The sequence below is a fragment of the Bufo bufo genome, chromosome 6 (genome assembly GCF_905171765.1).
Source record: "Bufo bufo chromosome 6, aBufBuf1.1, whole genome shotgun sequence".
NCBI classification, from domain to species: Eukaryota; Metazoa; Chordata; class Amphibia; order Anura; family Bufonidae; genus Bufo; species Bufo bufo.
The window spans coordinates 28,750,615-28,770,749 of NC_053394.1; the positions used below are offsets into that span (position 1 = coordinate 28,750,615).

General features: G+C 45.4%; 1 long non-coding RNA gene across 2 annotated transcripts; it reads right to left on the reverse strand.

Annotated features, from left to right (window-relative positions):
• Window positions 1-5,471: 5,471 nt before the first annotated feature.
• LOC121004339 lies at window positions 5,472-18,935 on the reverse strand. 2 transcript variants are annotated; one of them, XR_005779691.1, is made up of 4 exons: window positions 18,836-18,935; window positions 5,858-5,985; window positions 5,648-5,775; window positions 5,472-5,564 (listed from the first exon to the last, which is right to left on the reverse strand). It is a non-coding gene; the product is annotated as an uncharacterized LOC121004339 (long non-coding RNA). The 2 variants fall into 2 exon arrangements; XR_005779690.1 differs by lacking the exon at window positions 18,836-18,935 and having other exon boundaries at window positions 5,858-6,111.
• Between the last annotated feature and the right edge of the window lie 1,200 nt (window positions 18,936-20,135).

Consider the following 20,135-nt stretch of genomic DNA (forward strand, 5'->3'; position numbering starts at 1 on the left):
ACCAGGGGACGCCCGCCAGTCCGTTTAGGAGACTTTGACTATTCTGGTGGCGTCTCCTCCCAAACCGTTGTTACTGGGAATACCTTGTTGGACATTTGTGCGCAAGAATGGACTCCCCCACGTGAGCCCTTGCCTGTGCTACACCCACAGGAAACCCCTGGGTAGTTCCGTTGTTATTCTGTCATTTTATTGTGCAACTTCATACAAAAGTAATGTGCCCAGAGATGGACTCCACCGCATGAGAGCCTCTGTGATTTAATAAGAAATAACCTGGGTACGGACTCATGTTTGTTATTTGAGCCTCCAAGAACTTTTATACCGTTTTCTACTGTTTTATCATGGACTTATTCATTGTCATGGACTATCCTGGTTATAATGTTCCGCTGTGCCAGGTCAGCGCCCCCGTTCCATTCACTATCCTGAGAGAAGAGAACGACGCCCCTTGTCACTACCCTGCACCTTTGCCAATTGGACCTGATGTAAATGCAGTTGAATTGCATATATGTATGCCTGCATGTCTCTTTTTCTATTTCAGGTAGAGATTCCAGTTGGGCGACCCATGATGGAGTACGAGGGCGTACTCAGCTTAAAGCAGTGGGGTATGTAGTGTACGGGAACTGTAATACCCGTCACTACCAAAGTGTCACTTGGTGTGCTGTCGTCCCTCCTAATTATGGGGAGATGTTGTATGTCAGTTTTATAAAATGTAATGTAATGTGTGTATTTCCCTGTCATTGAAACTTGCATGTGCAGGCCTGCTAGGGGTGTTATTACAGCTTCTAGTCCTTAGAGGGAGCTAGGGAGCCCTAGTTTATATAAGGCCAGACAAGGAAGGGAAAGGCAGTGTAACCTGATCTAGTGTGGAGTGCAGAAGTCAGTCTAAACCAGAGCTCAGAAGTTTCTAGAGCCTGAGGAAGCTGGGAGAGACTGAGGCAAAGATCAGAGGAGCCAGAGGTACTGAGAGAAACAGAGGAGGTACTTATTTAAGCCATAATCAAGGATATAAAGCCAGACTTAGGTTAATGGGCCTTGGTGAAGAATTGCTACATTCCAGGATCAGACAGAGTTAGAGTGCAAGCTCCTTTGCTGCAAATCCTGTGTTTAACACTCTGTAATTACCCTGCTGTACTGAATTGCCTGCATCGACCGAATTGCAAAATTGACTATATGCTGAGGAACTGCGTTTCCAATATTGTCTCTGCCTGCAAACTACTAAAGTTGAAGTTCTGTTTTAACACCACGTTTCCTCAAATTATTCCTGCATCCGCAAACGGCGTGCCACCGTTTACTTGGCACTGGCGTCACGAACTATTCCTACCTATACCTGCCCTTGCAGAGAGTCAGCTGTACCAGGTTAGTGTATATTGCACTACTACACTCAGAAACACCTACTACGCACAACTTGAGTACACTGCAGGAGCTGCCGCGCTCCCTGAGGCCCCGGCCCGGTCCGTGTCCATCCATCCGCCACGTCCCGAAACCCCAGCACCGGCCATCAACCTTAGGCCTACCACGCCACTACCGCCTACTGGTGCGGCGGAGGCGGCTGGAGATTCCACTCCGCCGCCTAGCTATGAGAAGCTCCGCAGCCTCAACCCTGAAGTACCCCACAAGATCACTGCATTCGCCCAGACCGCATGGGAATATAAATCCGCGGTTGAAGAGTGGGTTAAGCAGGTAATAGACAACCCCCAGGCCGGAGACCCCAAGCTTACCAGGAGAACCGGAACCGTCCTGTGGTTCTCTGTTGAACGTGGTGTCGGTTTTGTGCAGGATAGCCACTCCGGCACAGAACTGTTTGTGGGACGTAGGTCCGTCAAGAGGCACTACTTGCCCCAGGCCCGGCACAACTTATACTCTGGTGATCAAATCGAGTACACCCCGATGCGGTCCATGCAAGGACTTTTTGCTGCTGGAGTCACTCTCCTTGATAAGCCACTTTCTCCTGCCATCACCCCAGAGACCTGGCAGGAGGATCCAGGCTCTGCGGGCAGGACCCATTGCCTACAAGAAGCTCCGGATGGCCGTCTCCAATTTAAGGAGAAATCATAACCTGCACCTGCGCCCCTCATCCCAGATCTGTCGCCACCACCAACCTTGAGAGTGGGACAGATAAACAACAGCATCCTGACCTTCAACCCTAAGGTACAGCCATGCTTTATGCCCCCCTACATGCTGCCCTGGAAGCAGCCCCAGCAAGCTGCTCCAGCTCTCCCTGCACCCATGCAGCCAGATGTTCTGCCAGTTCCTGCACCGGCTGTGGATTCCGGGTTTCAGCAAGCTACTGCAGAGTTCTCCAGGCTGTCGGCACAACCAATCCCTTCAGCCACCGGTAGAGGGCAGTGGCGCACCACTACCAATACTACCCTCAGCTACCAGCAGAGGCTAGAGCAACCTCTTATGCACTTCAGCAGCTCTAGCAGTGATGATGAGCTGGACACCTACCTGTAAGGTGTCCCCACTACAAGAAAGAAAACCAACAAGTGACATTCTGGGAGCCACTCCGTGGACTGCTACCTGACGGGTGAGGATCTGTTTGGCATTTTTGTGTGCTGTTTTAACCGTTTTGTTTCAGGTTGCCAGTGTTGTCCTCATCCAGATGGTCATGTCAGTTAGGACTCCCCCCATCAGCACTTAACCCCCTCATGTCCAAGTTAACCGTTTTATCCCCTTTCTCAGGTTACTTGATAGCCTGTTGCTGCTATTAACTTTTAACCCTTTGGATTACAATTAACTCTTTTGCCCTGTGGATTGCAAAGAACTTTTATTAATTTCCAGAGGATTCTGCAACTTCAAGCACTTCCAGGATTAAGGACTCAAGCTATTGTTGAGCCTATCCTTGCACTTAATAAATTTGCATTATTTTATATTAAATGTTTTACAGCAACATAAAAGCTTGCACCCAAAGAAAAGACTCAAACGTGATACCTGAGCTCTTTGTGCCAAAGAAAAGACTCAAACGTGATACCCGAGCTCTTTGTGATTGTCCTAGTATAATACTTTTGCACTAATGTAACAGTTTACAGTTATGTAACGTTTAAGTATCCTGCCCATTGTGTGTATTATCCGTTTAGGTGCCACAATGTGAAATTATGCACTGTTTCTAATGATTGCACTTAACCATTGCACTTAACCAAAATGTCGCAATTTACTTAAAGTGTGCATTTTCACAGCTCTTGTTCTCTCCCCCCTTCATATGGACTGTCATCAGAGGGACATTGAATACTAATGGCCTACATCCGGTGATGTATACCCATAGGTACCCAGGGTAGGACCAAATGGTAAGTCCAGGCAGATACAATTACTTCACAGGTACCCCTGCTGCTTCGGGAATCGTTAGAAGCCCTAGGCTGCTCCTTCCCGCTTGTTTGGTGTTCCGGATTGTTCCCATCCGGAGGTGACTCATTTCCAGGAGATCCACGGGAACGTAATGCCCTCCTCCTGTGACTTGGCAGAAGACACGGAGACGATAAATACCTCCCCTTCTGAGCGTTTGCCTAAGGTATGGTACCTCAAGCCTTAGAGCCATATATTCAAGCTTCCTCATAGACATCATAGTGATCGTGCTATAAGCCAAATTTCTTCAGGCTATGATGCAGGGAAGGGAATACAGGATAAAGCCACCCTTCTATTTGCGGGCTTTGCATTACATAATGGTGGGATTACGGAGTAAAGACACCCCCATGCTTTCTTTGATGTTTTAGGGCCAGAACATACAAAGTCAGTCAGTGATGTTTGCTTTGTGCAGTTATAGGTTCACTGGTTATACCAAGAGAAGGAAACTGTGTGTTGGACACCTTACTTTAGCGGGCAGGAACCTCGAGGAAACCGTTAAATGTTTTGTCTATGTATGTCATTATGTGTAAATTCACGCAGCACTTTGTATTGTATTGGGTATCCAGAGCTTATTCCTCACCGCCTAGCGTATGCCGAGGACAGCTTCACTTAAAGTAAAGGGGTATGTAACATCCTGAAGTATGTCACTAAACTTCTGTTCCCCTGCTTCATAATGTTAAGCGTAAATGTGTATTACCATCTTGTGTGATCTAACCGTGCATTGCCAATGTATGTATTTCTATGCCTGTTTTATATATTTAATGTAATGTCAATGTAAACCAGCAGGTGGCAGCAGTATGCAGCAGGTCGTAGTTAGTATCTAGCCTGGAATAGTCCATTCCAGTCTAGTCTCCCCTACATGAGCAGAAGTGGGATGTCCCATGCCATGCTTTATGAGGAGGAGAAGGAAGTTCTAGTGAGTGTGAGCCACCCCCCTGCTGGGGTAGGCTGTGTTAGTAGGAGCTTCCAGAAACAGGGACCCCAACCAAGGATCCGAACCTCAGCAGAGACCCAAGATCAACCTTCCCAGCTTGAGTCCCTTACCTCAGCTGTGGACAAAGAAAGCAGCACTTCACAGAACTATCAGATCTCCAGGAAGCCACCATCATACCCTGCGAGCAGTCCTGTAAGTAAAGATCCCAAGACAAAAAGAAGATAAGTACCTCTTCGGCTAGTCAGACCCAAACTAAGCAGACTAAAGACAGAGCAGAAGATAGATACCTGCCAGATTCTAATAGGCGTATGATCAGATGCAGAATACATATAAATTCCTGCCACATATTGCCACTACCTGCTGGGACCCTAGACTATTGCTGTACACTGTATGGATCATAGCTGCATATCACCAGGTAAAGACAAGTTGGACCCTATTATCTGTGTGGAATCCCATCATTCCTCAATTACTCCTATTAACAGCACTCAATTTAGTTGCATGTGAGCCAGAATACAGAAGTCCAGCCGTACCAAGGTAGGAGACACCGTTGACACTACCATACCTGCTAGACAGAGACATTATCCCCCTCTGGCATTCCTCACCTGGTACGTGAGCTATAACATCTTAAAGGGCCCTGCTACAGTACCTGCGCAAGCTGCAACTGGCGTCACAAACTTATATACATATAAACTGACCCACTGCATAGCATTCCCACTGACCCAGTGTCCTGCTCATTGCAAATGACAACCTCTTTCTACAGTGGCGTAACTAGAGTTCTATGGGCCCCAGGGCAAACTTTAAATTGGGGCCCCCCCGCCAAGACTCCACCCCCGCCAAGACTCCACCCCCGCCAAGACTCCACCCCCGCCAAGACTCCACCCCCGCCAAGACTCCACCCCCTCCCGGTTTGAAAGTGTTGTAGTTGAATATTAAATAGAAGGAGATAGGGGTTTTAATTTTTTTTTTTTAATGTTACCATATAAAATATAGAAAAAAATGTTAAAAGCGTTCCAGAACAAAGATTCTCCACATAAGGCATAAAGCTTCTTGACCCATATCTTGGTAAATCACCTACAATTAAAAAATATAATAATCACAGAATATTGGCTGTCAGTTTGGTGCCTAATTAGATAAGAATTTCAAATATAATAAATTTTTTTACTTACTGAAATTTGATTGTGAATAAGTAAGAGTCGTGCTTCTTAACAAGAACAGAAATCCAAATAAAACATCAAAATTAACCAGCCAGGTCCAACGAGGAGGCATCAAGTAGAAAGGAACCAATTTGTTCTCACTGTAAGAAAGGAGATGGTAGCATTTATTAAGTGACATAATTAGATATGTTAAATATAAAATTATATACATTTTTTTACTTACCAAAATTTGAATGTGAAAAGGAACGAGTCATGCTTCTTAACCAGAACAGAAATCCAAATGAAACATCAAAATTAACCAGCCAGGTCCAACGAGGAGGCATCAAGTAGAAAGGAACCAATTTGTTCTCACTGTAGGAAAGGAGATGGTAGCATTTATTAAGTTGCATAATTAGATATGTTAAATATAAAATTATATAAATTTTTTACTTACCAAAATTTGATTGTGAATAAGCACGAGTTGTGCTTCTCAACCAGAACAGAAATCCAAATGAAACATCAAAATTAACCAGCCAGGTCCAACGAGGAGGCATCAAGTAGAAAGGAACCAATTTGTTCTCACTGTAGGAAAGGAGATGGTAGCATTTAGTAATTATGTTAAGTATTTTTGATGTTGGTAACATCTGCCTTCTTTTTGATATTAAGCTTTTGTTGTGCAGAAACCAGTGCTGTATTCAAATAGTTCAAAGGCGGTCGTTGTGTTTTAGAGTCTAACAATAGAGATGGCCCGAACTATCCGACGGCGAACAGTTCCCGGCGAACATAGCTTGTTCGCGTTCGCCTCTGCCGGGCGAACACATGCGATGTTCGGTCCGCCCCCTATACATCATCATTGAGCAAACTTTGACCCTGTACCTCACAGTCAGCAGACACATTCCAGCCAATCAGCAGCATACCCTCCCTCCCAGACCCTCCCACCTCCTGCACAGCATCCATTTTAGATTCATTCTGAAGCTGCAGTCTTAGTGAGAGGAGGGAGACTGTAACTGCTGCTGATTTAATTGGGAAATCGATAGCTAGGCTAGTGAATTCAGTGTCCACTCCAGTCCTGAAAGACTCATCTGATCTCTGCTGTAAGGACAGCGTCCTGACAGCACCCCAAAAAGCCCTTTTTAGGGCTGCAACATTAGTCTGCTTTTTTTTTTTCCTTTATATACATATTGCAGTTGCCTGGCCTGCCTGTGTGTGAGGAGCTGCAGGCCCACAGACTGTAGTGTGCCCACTGCCAGTGCTCACCCCTGTCATTCCGTGTGGCACAGGACTTTGCTTAAAAAAAGGCACTTAATTTTTACACTTTAATCTAAGGTTAGTTGCCTGCCAGTGTGTGTCAGGCTGACTTCCACTGACTGTAGTGTGCCCACTGCCAGTGCCCACCACTCATACCGGCTGGCACAGGACTTTGCATAAAAAAGGCATTTAATTTTTACACTTTAGTGTAATTTCAGCTGCTTGCCTGCTGCTAGTGTGTGTCAGGCCGACTTCAACTGACTGTAGTGTGCCCACTGCCAGTGCCCACCCCTGTCATCCCGTGTGGCACAGGACTTTGCTTAAAAAAAAGGCACTTCATTTTTACACTTTAATCTAAGGTTAGTTGCCTGCCAGTGTGTGTCAGGCCGACTTCAACTGACTGTAGTGTGCCCACTGCCAGTGCCCACCCCTGTCATCCCGAGTGGCACAGGACTTTGCTTAAAAAATAGGCACTTAATTTTTACACTTTAATCTAAGGTTAGTTGCCTGCCAGTGTGTGTCAGGCTGACTTCCACTGACTGTAGTGTGCCCACTGCCAGTGCCCACCACTCATACCGGCTGGCACAGGACTTTGCTTAAAAAAGGCATTTAATTTTTACACTTTAATGTAATTTCAGCTGCTTGCCTGCTGCTAGTGTGTGTCAGGCCGACTTCAACTGACTGTAGTGTGCCCACTGCCAGTGCCCACCCCTGTCATACCGAGTGGCACAGGACTTTGCTTAAAAAATAGGCACTTAATTTTTACACTTTAATCTAAGGTTAGTTGCCTGCCAGTGTGTGTCAGGCTGACTTCCACTGACTGTAGTGTGCCCACTGCCAGTGCCCACCACTCATACCGGCTGGCACAGGACTTTGCTTAAAAAAGGCATTTAATTTTTACACTTTAATGTAATTTCAGCTGCTTGCCTGCTGCTAGTGTGTGTCAGGCCGACTTCAACTGACTGTAGTGTGCCCACTGCCAGTGCCCACCCCTGTCATACCGAGTGGCACAGGACTTTGCTTAAAAAATAGGCACTTAATTTTTACACTTTAATCTAAGGTTAGTTGCCTGCCAGTGTGTGTCAGGCTGACTTCCACTGACTGTAGTGTGCCCACTGCCAGTGCCCACCACTCATACCGGCTGGCACAGGACTTTGCATAAAAAAGGCATTTAATTTTTACACTTTAGTGTAATTTCAGCTGCTTGCCTGCTGCTAGTGTGTGTCAGGCCGACTTCAACTGACTGTAGTGTGCCCACTGCCAGTGCCAACCACTGATACCGGGTGGCACAGTAGCTTGCCGATAAATAAGGCATTTAATTTTTAGACAGTAGTCTAAATTCAGTTGCTTGCCTGCTGCCAGTGTGTGTCAGGCCCGCTTCCACTGACTGTAGTGTGCCCACTGCCAGTGCCAACCACTGATACCGGGTGGCACAGTAGCTTGCCGATAAATAAGGCATTTAATTTTTAGACAGTAGTCTAAATTCAGTTGCTTGCCTGCTGCCAGTGTGTGTCAGGCCCTCTTCCACTGACTGTAATGTGCCCACTGCCAGTGCCAACCACTGATACCGGGTGGCACAGTAGCTTGCCGATAAATAAGGCATTTAATTTTTACACTTTAGTGTAATTTCAGTTGCTTGCCTGCTGCCAGTGTGTGTCAGGCCCGCTTCCACTGACTGTAGTGTGCCCACTGCCAGTGCCAACCACTGATACCGGGTGGCACAGTAGCTTGCCGATAAATAAGGCATTTAATTTTTAGACAGTAGTCTAAATTCAGTTGCTTGCCTGCTGCCAGTCAGTGTGTCAGGCCCTCTTCCACTGACTGTAGTGTGCCCACTGCCAGTGCCAACCACTCATACCGGGTGGCACAGTAGCTTGCCGATAAATAAGGCATTTAATTTTTACACTTTAGTGTAATTTCAGTTGCTTGCCTGCTGCCAGTGTGTGTCAGGCCCGCTTCTACTGACTGTAGTGTGCCCACTGCCAGTGCCAACCACTGATACCGGGTGGCACAGTAGCTTGCCGATAAATAAGGCATTTAATTTTTACACTTTAGTGTAATTTCAGTTGCTTGCCTGCTGCCAGTGTGTGTCAGGCCCGCTTCCACTGACTGTAGTGTGCCCACTGCCAGTGCCAACCACTGATACCGGGTGGCACAGTAGCTTGCCGATAAATAAGGCATTTAATTTTTAGACAGTAGTCTAAATTCAGTTGCTTGCCTGCTGCCAGTCAGTGTGTCAGGCCCTCTTCCACTGACTGTAGTGTGCCCACTGCCAGTGCCAACCACTCATACCGGGTGGCACAGTAGCTTGCCGATAAATAAGGCATTTAATTTTTACACTTTAGTGTAATTTCAGTTGCTTGCCTGCTGCCAGTGTGTGTCAGGCCCGCTTCTACTGACTGTAGTGTGCCCACTGCCAGTGCCAACCACTCATACCGGGTGGCACAGTAGCTTGCCGATAAATAAGGCATTTAATTTTTACACTTTAGTGTAATTTCAGTTGCTTGCCTGCTGCCAGTGTGTGTCAGGCCCGCTTCCACTGACTGTTTTTCATAAAAGGCAATTCCTGATATGGGACGTAACAGGGATTAAACTGATGAGAATAATACTACAGAAAATACCACTCATATCGGTGGAGGGAGCCAGCGTTTTTTTAACCATCTCCCCGTTCAAAAAATCTATTTAATAAATGGCCCCCAGATTGGGGATGTTAGAGGGATTAAACTGATGAGAATAGTACTACAGAAAATACCACTCATATCGGGTGTGACAGTAAATTGCACGGCGCAGATGCAGTCACCGTGGTTTAAAACAGAGTGGAGGGAGCCAGCGTTTTTTTAACCATCTCCCCGTTCGAAAAATCTATTCAATAAATGGCACCCAGATTGGGGACGTTAGAGGGATTAAACTGATGAGAATAGTACTACAGAAAATACCACTCATATCGGGTGTGACAGTAAATTGCACGGCGCAGACGCAGTCACCGTGGATTAAAACAGAGTGGAGGGAGCCAGCGTTTTTTTAACCATCTCCCCGTCCGAAAAATCTGTTTAATAAATGGCCCCCAGATTGGGGAGTCGGGGACGTTAGAGGGATTAAACTGATGAGAATAGTACTACAGAAAATACCACTCATATCGGGTGTGACAGTAAATTGCACGGCGCAGACGCAGTCACCGTGGATAAAAACAAAGGGGAGGGAGCCAGCGTTTTTTTAACCATCTCCCCGTTCGAAAAATCAATTCAATTGACCTTTCGGGGACCCTTGGTGTTGTACGTGGCTGGGTGGAGGAAGAAACCTTCAATGACATCACCGGGACGTGGCTAGCTTGGTATCCAACCTTGTGCAAATGGGGAGTTTGCGGTTGTGCAAATGAACTGTTTGCGGTGCATTAAAAGGGGAGTTTGGTCTGTCAATGTCTGTGATGCGGGCGTAACCCTTACACTACCTGATCGATACAACATCATACCTGATCGTATACACACACTGGATGTTTTAAAGCACGTTATTCCAAACAATTTAGGAATGTTAGTTGATTTATGCCCTTTATGGATTAAAACCCGACTCTGCGTCCACTACGTAATTTTCCATGGGAGTTTTGCCATAGATCCCCCTCCGGCATGCCACAGTCCAGGTGTTAGACCCCTTGAAACAACTTTCTCATCACTATTGTGGCCAGAAAGAGTCCCTGTGGGTTTTAAAATTCGCCTGTCTATTGAAGTCTATGGCGGTTCGCCCGGTTCGCCAGTTCGCGAACATTTGCGGAAGTTCGCGTTCGCTGTTCGCGAACTGAAAATTTTATGTTCGCGACATCACTATCTAACAACATCAGAATTGTTTATTAATCTGCATCATTGTTACCAAAAAGAAGGCAGCTAAAATAGAACCAAACTAGTTAACTGTTTAGTACAACCAAAGTTGAATAAATTGAACTGGGTTAGTATGAACTTTGATAATATAACTCCCTGTACCCAACAAACTGCTCACTTACGCAAAATACATATTACTAGAAGTTGCGCCGTCTCGCTTTAGACTCAGCAAATTTGTCAACAATAGCTGGAATGTCCAGTTTTCTTGCTCTTTCATTCTCAATGCTTAGAAGGGCAAGGCCAGAAAGCCGTTGTTGTGACATGCTGTTTCTCAAGTAATTTTTAATCAGAGATAATTTGGAAAATGATCTTTCTGCAGATGCCACCGTCACTGGTAATGTGAGGAAAAGTATTAAAGCTGTACATACATCCGGTAGGGTAGATGACAAAGCAGCATTGTCAATTATAAGCAGGTGTGCCAAATCTTTAACTGTGTGGAGCTCAGAGATCTCATTTTGCAGTGCGCTCCGAAAACTAACCAATTGCCCTGCGAAATCGGAAGATATGTCATCTTGGTAATAATGCTGAAATTGCAGTGCAGCTTGAAACAAGTTATCCTCTGATTCAGTCGCCAGCACACGTGGCTGAATGATCCGAAATCTTTCAACTACAGTGTTCATGCTACCAAATCTGCTTGATAACTGGGATGTTATTACATCTAAAGTAGCATAAAAAATAGTAGTTTTAAATCTCTTCTCTGGGTCTTGCAGTCTTTCGTCCAAACATAGCTCCCCACTATGGCGCTTTACTTTGGGCACTCTTTTAATTACAAACATTGCAGGAATTCCCCACTTCTCAGCAAGTTTGATAGCTGTTGTTTTAGCATCTTCAAATTGCTTCCTGTAGCTGCTAAGAGCTTCAATGGCATTATGAATTAAATGGGCTGCATTGCACAGATCCATATGTTCTGACTGCAGAACCTTTGATATTGCATTTATATGCTCCAGAACTTTACTCTGTAGAACAAGTAGGAAGACAAACTCAAAAGATTCAATTTTATTCCTAAGGACCCTGGCCTCTTCCCTCTCTTTACTTTTGGTCGAAGTCAATATTAATTTAGACAGTGCTTTAAGGACATCAACAAACCGAAAGCGTAGGGCAAGCAGCGAGTCATAACGGGATGACCATCGTGTTGGGCACAGTCTTTTTAGGGTCACAGAGGATTCAGTGGTTAGTGACTGAAGAACAGACCATCGGGTGATACTTTCTCCAAAAAAAACATACAAACTCTGTATCACCTCAAAAAATCTTGACACCTCAGGTACGTGGCTCACGGCATCTTGTAGAACTAAATTAAGGTTGTGGGCTGCACAGTGAATGTACAAGGCATTTCTTTCTTTCTTTTGAATGCGAGTTTGAACACCCGAGTATACTCCACTCATGGTGGCAGCACCATCATAACCCTGCCCCCGACATTTTGATAGCTGTAAACCTCTACTTTCTATACATTTTATAATGTCATTTTCAAGTCCTGCAGCACTAGGGTCTTCTACGACATGAAAACCTAAAAATGCTTCTTGTATAGCTATAGCAGTTGCCCTTTGGGTTTTGTCTCTGCTTACAGTCACTTATCGGAATATTTGACTTAATTGGTCAACTTTAGAAACATCTTGTGTTGTGTCCATAATTATTGAATAAAAATTGGAGGCTTTAATTTCACTCACAATGCCTTCTTCTACTTTTTTTGAAAGGATATCTATTATTTCATTTTGTATTTTGGGGCTTAGGTATTTAGCTGTCCCCTGCGGTAACTGGAGTAGCTCCTTCAAAACATGGTCATATTCTGCGAGCAGCTCTACAATAGAGAGAAAGTTGCCATTATTACTCTCGCCTATTTTTTCGACATGACCACGGAAAGCTAGATTAGACATTGCCATGGTTAAGGTCACATTGGTTATTCGATGAAGGACTTGTCGCCAAAAGTTTTTCTCTTTTAAAATTTGTCTTTCAGTCTCTGCATCTATGTTTTTTTTTCTCCTCCATTGATCATACACAATACAAGCGTCCATGTGAGCTTGGGAAGCTTCATGAATCTGTATTTTTGCTGAGAGCCTTTGCCATTTTTTTATTCCTTTAGCCCATGCAGGTTCAAAGCCTAATCTTTTACGATCACCAAATAACCAGCATGGCTCGCAATAAGCAACGTTTAGCTTTGGAGAGTAGCATAACCACATGACAGGAATCTTATGGCCTGCTTTTGTAATTCTGTCATAGTACTTCTCAGAGAAACACCTGTTATCGTTATCTCTGGGAAATGGCCCGTTAGGTCTGCAGGGGCCATTAGAAAGAATAAATTTTTTTATGTTGGGGTCTTTTATTGTAATGGGAAAATGTCCCCTATCTGTAACATACTTTTCTCCAAGTAAAGTACGTTCTATACAGACAGTGCCAGCATCTTCACTTTCTAAACTTTCTTGTACTTCAGATATACTGGCACTTGTATGCGGCTCCACTTCTTCAATGCTAGGACTGAAGCTACATGTTTCACTGTGGATACTATCCTCCTCCATCAACGATTGAGAGCTTTCAATAACTGTACTAGTAGAAGGTCTCTCAGTCTCACTTATGTCCTCACACTGACCAGTTATGGTCTCAGTAGTTGCAGAACCACCAGAAGCACCAGCAGCCTGTGAAAAATAGCTGCTTATTTTTGGGAGTTTCTGAGTTTTTTTCTCATCTTCCCTTTTTCTTTTGCGTTTTTGTGAGCCACTCATATGATGGTAAGACGACATTATGGTGGATTAGGTTAGTTGCTGCGACACAAATTTATTTAATCTGCAAATTAAATATGAAAATTGCCTGAGTTTTAAAGACTTTGAGATTGAAAAAACGGCAACAATGGCATAAAACAGTTCTTTTCCAACTGAAATACAGAACTCACTAGTGAGGCACACCCCAATTGTTGGGGAGACACTACTCCATTATTGGTACAGAAGAACGAAAAGGACAGATTTGTTACAAACCTGAGCCGAACTGAGCCTACAGACCCGTCACATGCCGGAGACCTAAGCGCACCTTTGTGACATCAGGCATAAAGAAAACAGGCGAAATGGATCAAGGGCCAGGGAATTTTAATACAAGGTAACAGACGTACAAGACAATAACAGGAGTGCCTCAGTTACTGTTACAGATCAGCGGGTGTGGACCCACTGCGCCACTGACTGGCTATACTCTGGAGGGGCGTGACTAAGCAACTACCTGGTCTTCACTAGAGCCTCTGATGGTGAGGATAGGCTTGGCTGCAGGTAGTTGCCAGGTGCCACTCCAGAGCAGTCCCCGAGTCAGTGGCAGCATTCATACAGTATAACGTATCTCCTTGTGGCCTCAAGTGTCAAAATACCCATTTCTTTTAACCACCTCAGCCCCCAGTGCTTAAACACCCTGAAAGACCAGGCCACTTTTTACACTTCTGACCTACACTACTTTCACCATTTATTGCTCGGTCATGCAACTTACCACCCAAATGAATTTTACCTCCTTTTCTTCTCACTAATAGAGCTTTCATTTGGTGGTATTTCATTGCTGCTGACATTTTTACTTTTTTTGTTATTAATCGAAATTTAACGATTTTTTTGCAAAAAAATGACATTTTTCACTTTCAGTTGTAAAATTTTGCAAAAAAAACGAGATCCATATATAAATTTTGCTCTAAATTTATTGTTCTACATGTCTTTGATAAAAAAAAAATGTTTGGGTAAAAAAAAAATGGTTTGGGTAAAAGTTATAGCGTTTACAAACTATGGTACAAAAATGTGAATTTCCGCTTTTTGAAGCAGCTCTGACTTTCTGAGCACCTGTCATGTTTCCTGAGGTTCTACAATGCCCAGACAGTACAAACACCCCACAAATGACCCCATTTCGGAAAGTACACACCCTAAGGTATTCGCTGATGGGCATAGTGAGTTCATAGAACTTTTTATTTTTTGTCACAAGTTAGCGGAAAATGATGATTTTTTTTTTAATTTTTTTTTTCTTACAAAGTCTCATATTCCACTAACTTGTGACAAAAAATAAAAACTTCCATGAACTCACTATGCCCATCACGAAATACCTTGGGGTCTCTTCTTTCCAAAATGGGGTCACTTGTGGGGTAGTTATACTGCCCTGGCATTCTAGGGGCCCAAATGTGTGGTAAGGAGTTTGAAATCAAATTCTGTAAAAAATGACGAGTGAAATCCGAAAGGTGCTCTTTGGAATGTGGGCCCCTTTGCCCACCTAGGCTGCAAAAAAGTGTCACACATCTGGTATCTCCGTATTCAGTAGAAGTTGGGGAATGTGTTTTGGGGTGTCATTTTACATATACCCATGCTGGGTGAGATAAATATCTTGGTCAAATGCCAACTTTGTATAAAAAAATGGGAAAAGTTGTCTTTTGCCAAGATATTTCTCTCACCCAGCATGGGTATATGTAAAAAGACACCCCAAAACACATTCCCCAACTTCTCCTGAATACGGAGATACCAGATGTGTGACACTTTTTTGCAGCCTAGGTGGGCAAAGGGGCCCATATTCCAAAGAGCACCTTTCGGATTTCACTCGTCATTTTTTACAGAATTTGATTTCAAACTCCTTACCACACATTTGGGCCCCTAGAATGCCAGGGCAGTATAACTACCCCACAAGTGACCCCATTTTGGAAAGAAGAGACCCCAAGGTATTCGCTGATGGGCATAGTGAGTTCATGGAAGTTTTTATTTTTTGTCACAAGTTAGTGGAATATGAGACTTTGTATTAAAAAAAAAAACAAAAAAAAAAAACATCATTTTCCACTAACTTGTGACAAAAAATAAAAAATTCTAGGAACTCGCCATGCCCCTCACGGAATACCTTGGGGTGTCTTCTTTCCAAAATGGGGTCACTTGTGGGGTAGTTATACTGCCCTGGCATTTTCCAGGGGCCCTAATGTGTGGTAAGTAGGTAAATGACCAGTGAAATCCGAAAGGTGCTCTTTGGAATATGGGCCCCTTTGCCCACCTAGGCTGAAAAAAAGTGTCACACATCTGGTATCTCCATACTCAGGAGACGTTGGGGAATGTGTTTTGGGGTGTCTTTTTACATATACCCATGCTGGGTGAGAGAAATATCTTGGCAAAAGACAACTTTTCCCATTTTTTTATACAAAGTTGGCATTTGACCAAGATATTTATCTCACCCAGCATGGGTATATGTAAAATGACACCCCAAAACACATTCCCCACCTTCTCCTGAGTACGGAGATACCAGATGTGTGACACTTTTTTGCAGCCTAGGTGGGCAAAGGGGCCCATATTCCAAAGAGCACCTTTCGGATTTCACTCGTCATTTTTTACAGAATTTGATTTCAAACTCCTTACCACACATTTGGGCCCCTAGAATGCCAGGGCAGTATAACTACCCCACAAGTGACCCCATTTTGGAAAGAAGAGACCCCAGGGTATTCGCTGATGGGCATAGTGAGTTCATGGAAGTTTTTATTTTTTGTCACAAGTTAGTGGAATATGAGACTTTGTATGAAAAAAAAAAAAAAAAATCATCATTTTCCACTAACTTGTGACAAAAAATAAAAAATTCTAGGAACTCGCCATGCCCCTCACGGAATACCTTGGGGTGTCTTCTTTCCAAAATGGGGTCACTTGTGGGGTAGTTATACTGCCCTGGCATTTTCCAGGGGCCCTAATGTGTGGTAAGTAGGTAAATGACCAGTGAAATCCGAAAGGTGCTCTTTGGAATATGGGCCCCTTTGCCCACCTAGGCTGAAAAAAAGTGTCACACATCTGGTATCTCCGTACTCGGGAGAAGTTGGGGAATGTGTTTTGTGGTGTCTTTTTACATATACCCTTGCTGGGTGAGAGAAATATCTTGGCAAAAGACAACTTTTCCCATTTTTTTATACAAAGTTGGCATTTGACCAAGATATTTATCTCACCCAGCATGGGTATATGTAAAATGACACCCCAAAACACATTCCCAACTTCTCCTGAGTACGGAGATACCAGATGTGTGACACTTTTTTGCAGCCTAGATGCGCAAAGGGGCCCAAATTCCTTTTAGGAGGGCATTTTTAGACATTTGGATACCAGACTTCTTCTCACGCTTTGGGGCCCCTAGAATGCCAGGGCAGTATAAATACCCCACATGTGACCCCATTTTGGAAAGAAGACACCCCAAGGTATTCAATGAGGGGCATGGCGAGTTCATAGAAATTTTTTTTTTTTGGCACAAGTTAGCGGAAATTGATATTTTTTATTTTTTTCTCACAAAGTCTCCCGTTCCGCTAACTTGGGACAAAAATTTCAATCTTTCATGGACTCAATATGCCCCTCACGGAATACCTGGGGGTGTCTTCTTTCCGAAATGGGGTCACATGTGGGGTATTTATACTGCCCTGGCATTCTAGGGGCCCTAAAGCGTGAGAAGAAGTCTGGAATATAAATGTCTAAAAAATTTTACGCATTTGGATTCCGTGAGGGGTATGGTGAGTTCATGTGAGATTTTATTTTTTGTCACAAGTTAGTGGAATATGAGACTTTGTAAGAAAAAAAAATAATAATTCCGCTAACTTGGGCCAAAAAAATGTCTGAATGGAGCCTTACAGAGGGTGATCAATGACAGGGGGGTGATCAATGACAGGGGGGTGATCAATGACAGGGGGGTGATCAATGACAGGTAGGGGGTGATCAATGACAGGTAGGGGGTGATCAATGACAGGGGGGGTGATCAATGACAGGGGGGGTGATCAATGACAGGGGGGGTGATCAATGACAGGGGTGGTGATCAATGACAGGGGTGGTGATCAATGACAGGGGGGTGATCAATGACAGGGGGGTGATCAATGACAGGGGGGTGATCAATGACAGGGGGGTGATCAATGACAGGGGGGTGATCACCACAGTCATTGATCATGCCCCTGTAAGGCTTCATTCAGACGTCCGGATGCGTTTTGCGGATCCGATCCATCTATCAGTGCATCCGTAAAAATCATGCGGACATCTGAATGGAGCTTTACAGGGGGGTGATCAGGGAGTCTATATGGGGTGATCACCACAGTCATTGATCATGCCCCTGTAAGGCTTCATTCAGACGTCCGGATGCGTTTTGCGGATCCGATCCATCTATCAGTGGATCCGTAAAAATCATGCGGACGTCTGAATGGAGCTTTACAGGGGGGTAATCAATGACAGGGGGGTGATCAGGGAGTCTATATGGGGTGATAACCACAGTCATTGATCATGCCCCTGTAAGGCTTCATTCAGACGTCCGGATGCGTTTTGCGGATCCGATCCATCTATCAGTGCATCCGTAAAAATCATGCGGACATCTGAATGGAGCTTTACAGGGGGGTGATCAGGGAGTCTATATGGGGTGATCACCACAGTCATTGATCACGCCCCTGTAAGGCTTCATTCAGACGTCCGGATGCGTTTTGCGGATCCGATCCATCTATCAGTGGATCCGTAAAAATCATGCGGACGTCTGAATGGAGCTTTACAGGGGGGTAATCAATGACAGGGGGGTGATCAGGGAGTCTATATGGGGTGATAACCAGTCATTGATCATGCCCCTGTAAGGCTTCATTCAGACGTCCGGATGCGTTTTGCGGATCCGATCCATCTATCAGTGGATCCGTAAAAATCATGCGGACATCTGAATGGAGCTTTACAGGGGGGTGATCAATGACAGGGGGGTAATCAATGACAGGGGGGTGATCAGGGAGTCTATATGGGGTGATCAGGGAGTCTATATGGGGTGATCAGGGGCTAATAAGGGGTTAATAAGTGACGGGGGGGGGTGTAGTGTAGTGGTGCTTGGTGCTACTTTACTGAGCTACCTGTGTCCTCTGGTGGTCGATCCAAACAAAGGGGACCACCAGAGGACCAGGTAGCAGGTATATTAGACGCTGTTATCAAAACAGCGTCTAATATACCTGTTAGGGGTTAAAAAAAACACATCTCCAGCCTGCCAGCGAACGATCGCCGCTGGCAGGCTGGAGATCAACTCTCTTACCTTCCGTTCCTGTGAGCGCGCGCGCCTGTGTGCGCGCGTTCACAGGAAATCTCGCGTCTCGCGAGATGACGCGTATATGCGTCCACTCGGAATGAATCAACCACCTCCAGGACGCGTCTGTGCGTACAGCGGTCCGGAGGTGGTTAAATGGGTATTTTTCATGATATACAGTGGGTACGGATAATTATTACCGTCCACTGATGATCCATCCATCGGCCCCACTCCAGCCCTGATTTCAGACGATAATAATGTCTGAATTCAGGGGGTGTGGCGGATGGATGGATGATCAGGGGACAACATGGATGAATCATTGCATTACTAATACTACCTACCAGTCTATAGACCAGTCCAGCAGGCAGTGAGGCAGGAGAAGATGGTCCTGGAGTGCAGTACTTCTGCTGCAATGCCCAGCGCTCGCCCTTGGTGTCTGTCTGTCGGTCGGTCGGTCCTCTTCTTTCTTCCTCTGAGAATCGCGCCCTGAGCCCTCTAATCTGTGCTGGCACAGGCACACACTGCTGGGGGGCGGGGCTCTGCCTCTTTTAAATCTGCTCTGGCGACTGGCGGGCTTTTGCTGCGCCTGTGCGCCTAGAGTCTACTCTCCTCCTGAGTCCTGACGTCAGAGACTCTCATCTCGCGTGAGCGGAGGGACGGGTCACGCGGCCGTGGTCATGTGGGTGTATTGTAGGCGTATTGTGGGCGTGTGTAGCTTGAGGGAGGGCCCGGCGGAGGAGCGGCAGCAGCTGAGTGAGGGAGAACGGTGCACACAGGCAGCGCAGGTGAATCAAGCGAAGCACAGATCAGTTTCGCAGGGCCCGCCTGCCGCCGCAAGCACTCTGCAGCGGGCCCCCCTCCCGCCGGGCCCGGTCGCAGTCGCACTCTCTGCGACCGCGATCGTTACGCCCCTGTCTTTCTAACAAAGCTAGAACCAGCCCTGTACCTCACATGGGTCCAGAGATCCCCCCATTCATTTCTCTGCTAGATTTATATCAAGCTGACAGCTCATGGGGAGTGTCCTTTCTGCTGCAGCTCAGGGGGCGTGTCCATGTCTCAGATCTCCCTATCACAGCTCAGGAGGCAGTTGAAGGACGAAACTGAGCATGTGCGGCCACCTCAGTGACCAGGACACAGAAACAAGAAAAAAAAACAAGCAGCAAGGGGCACCATACACATACATTTTATTGAATAACTCAGTGGTTATGCTAAATATTTAGTTATATGCAATTACAAAAGTATTTAAATCCAGGTGCTGGTTTTAAAACTGTAGAATATTTTTCGTGGTAAAACCCCATTAAAGAGGTTGTCCAGGTTCAAAGCTGAACCTGGATATACCCATAATTTCACCCAGACAGCCCCACTGATGTTAGCATTGGAGCATTTCATGCCCTTGCCCTGCACAGGATCGGGAAGTAAAGGGCTCTTTTATTTACCATAACTCACTGCCGGGCGGAGGCTTCCGCCCAGCAGTGTGTTTGGTGATGTCACCGGCTCTGATTGGCCGGCTTTAGCGCTGCCCTAGCCGTTTTACAGGCTAGGGCAGCACTAAAGCCTGCCCATCAGTGCTGGTGACGTCACCGTGCTCACTGCTGGGCGGAAGCCTTCACCTGGCAGCCCTAAGGAGAGCCTGGTTCGTCA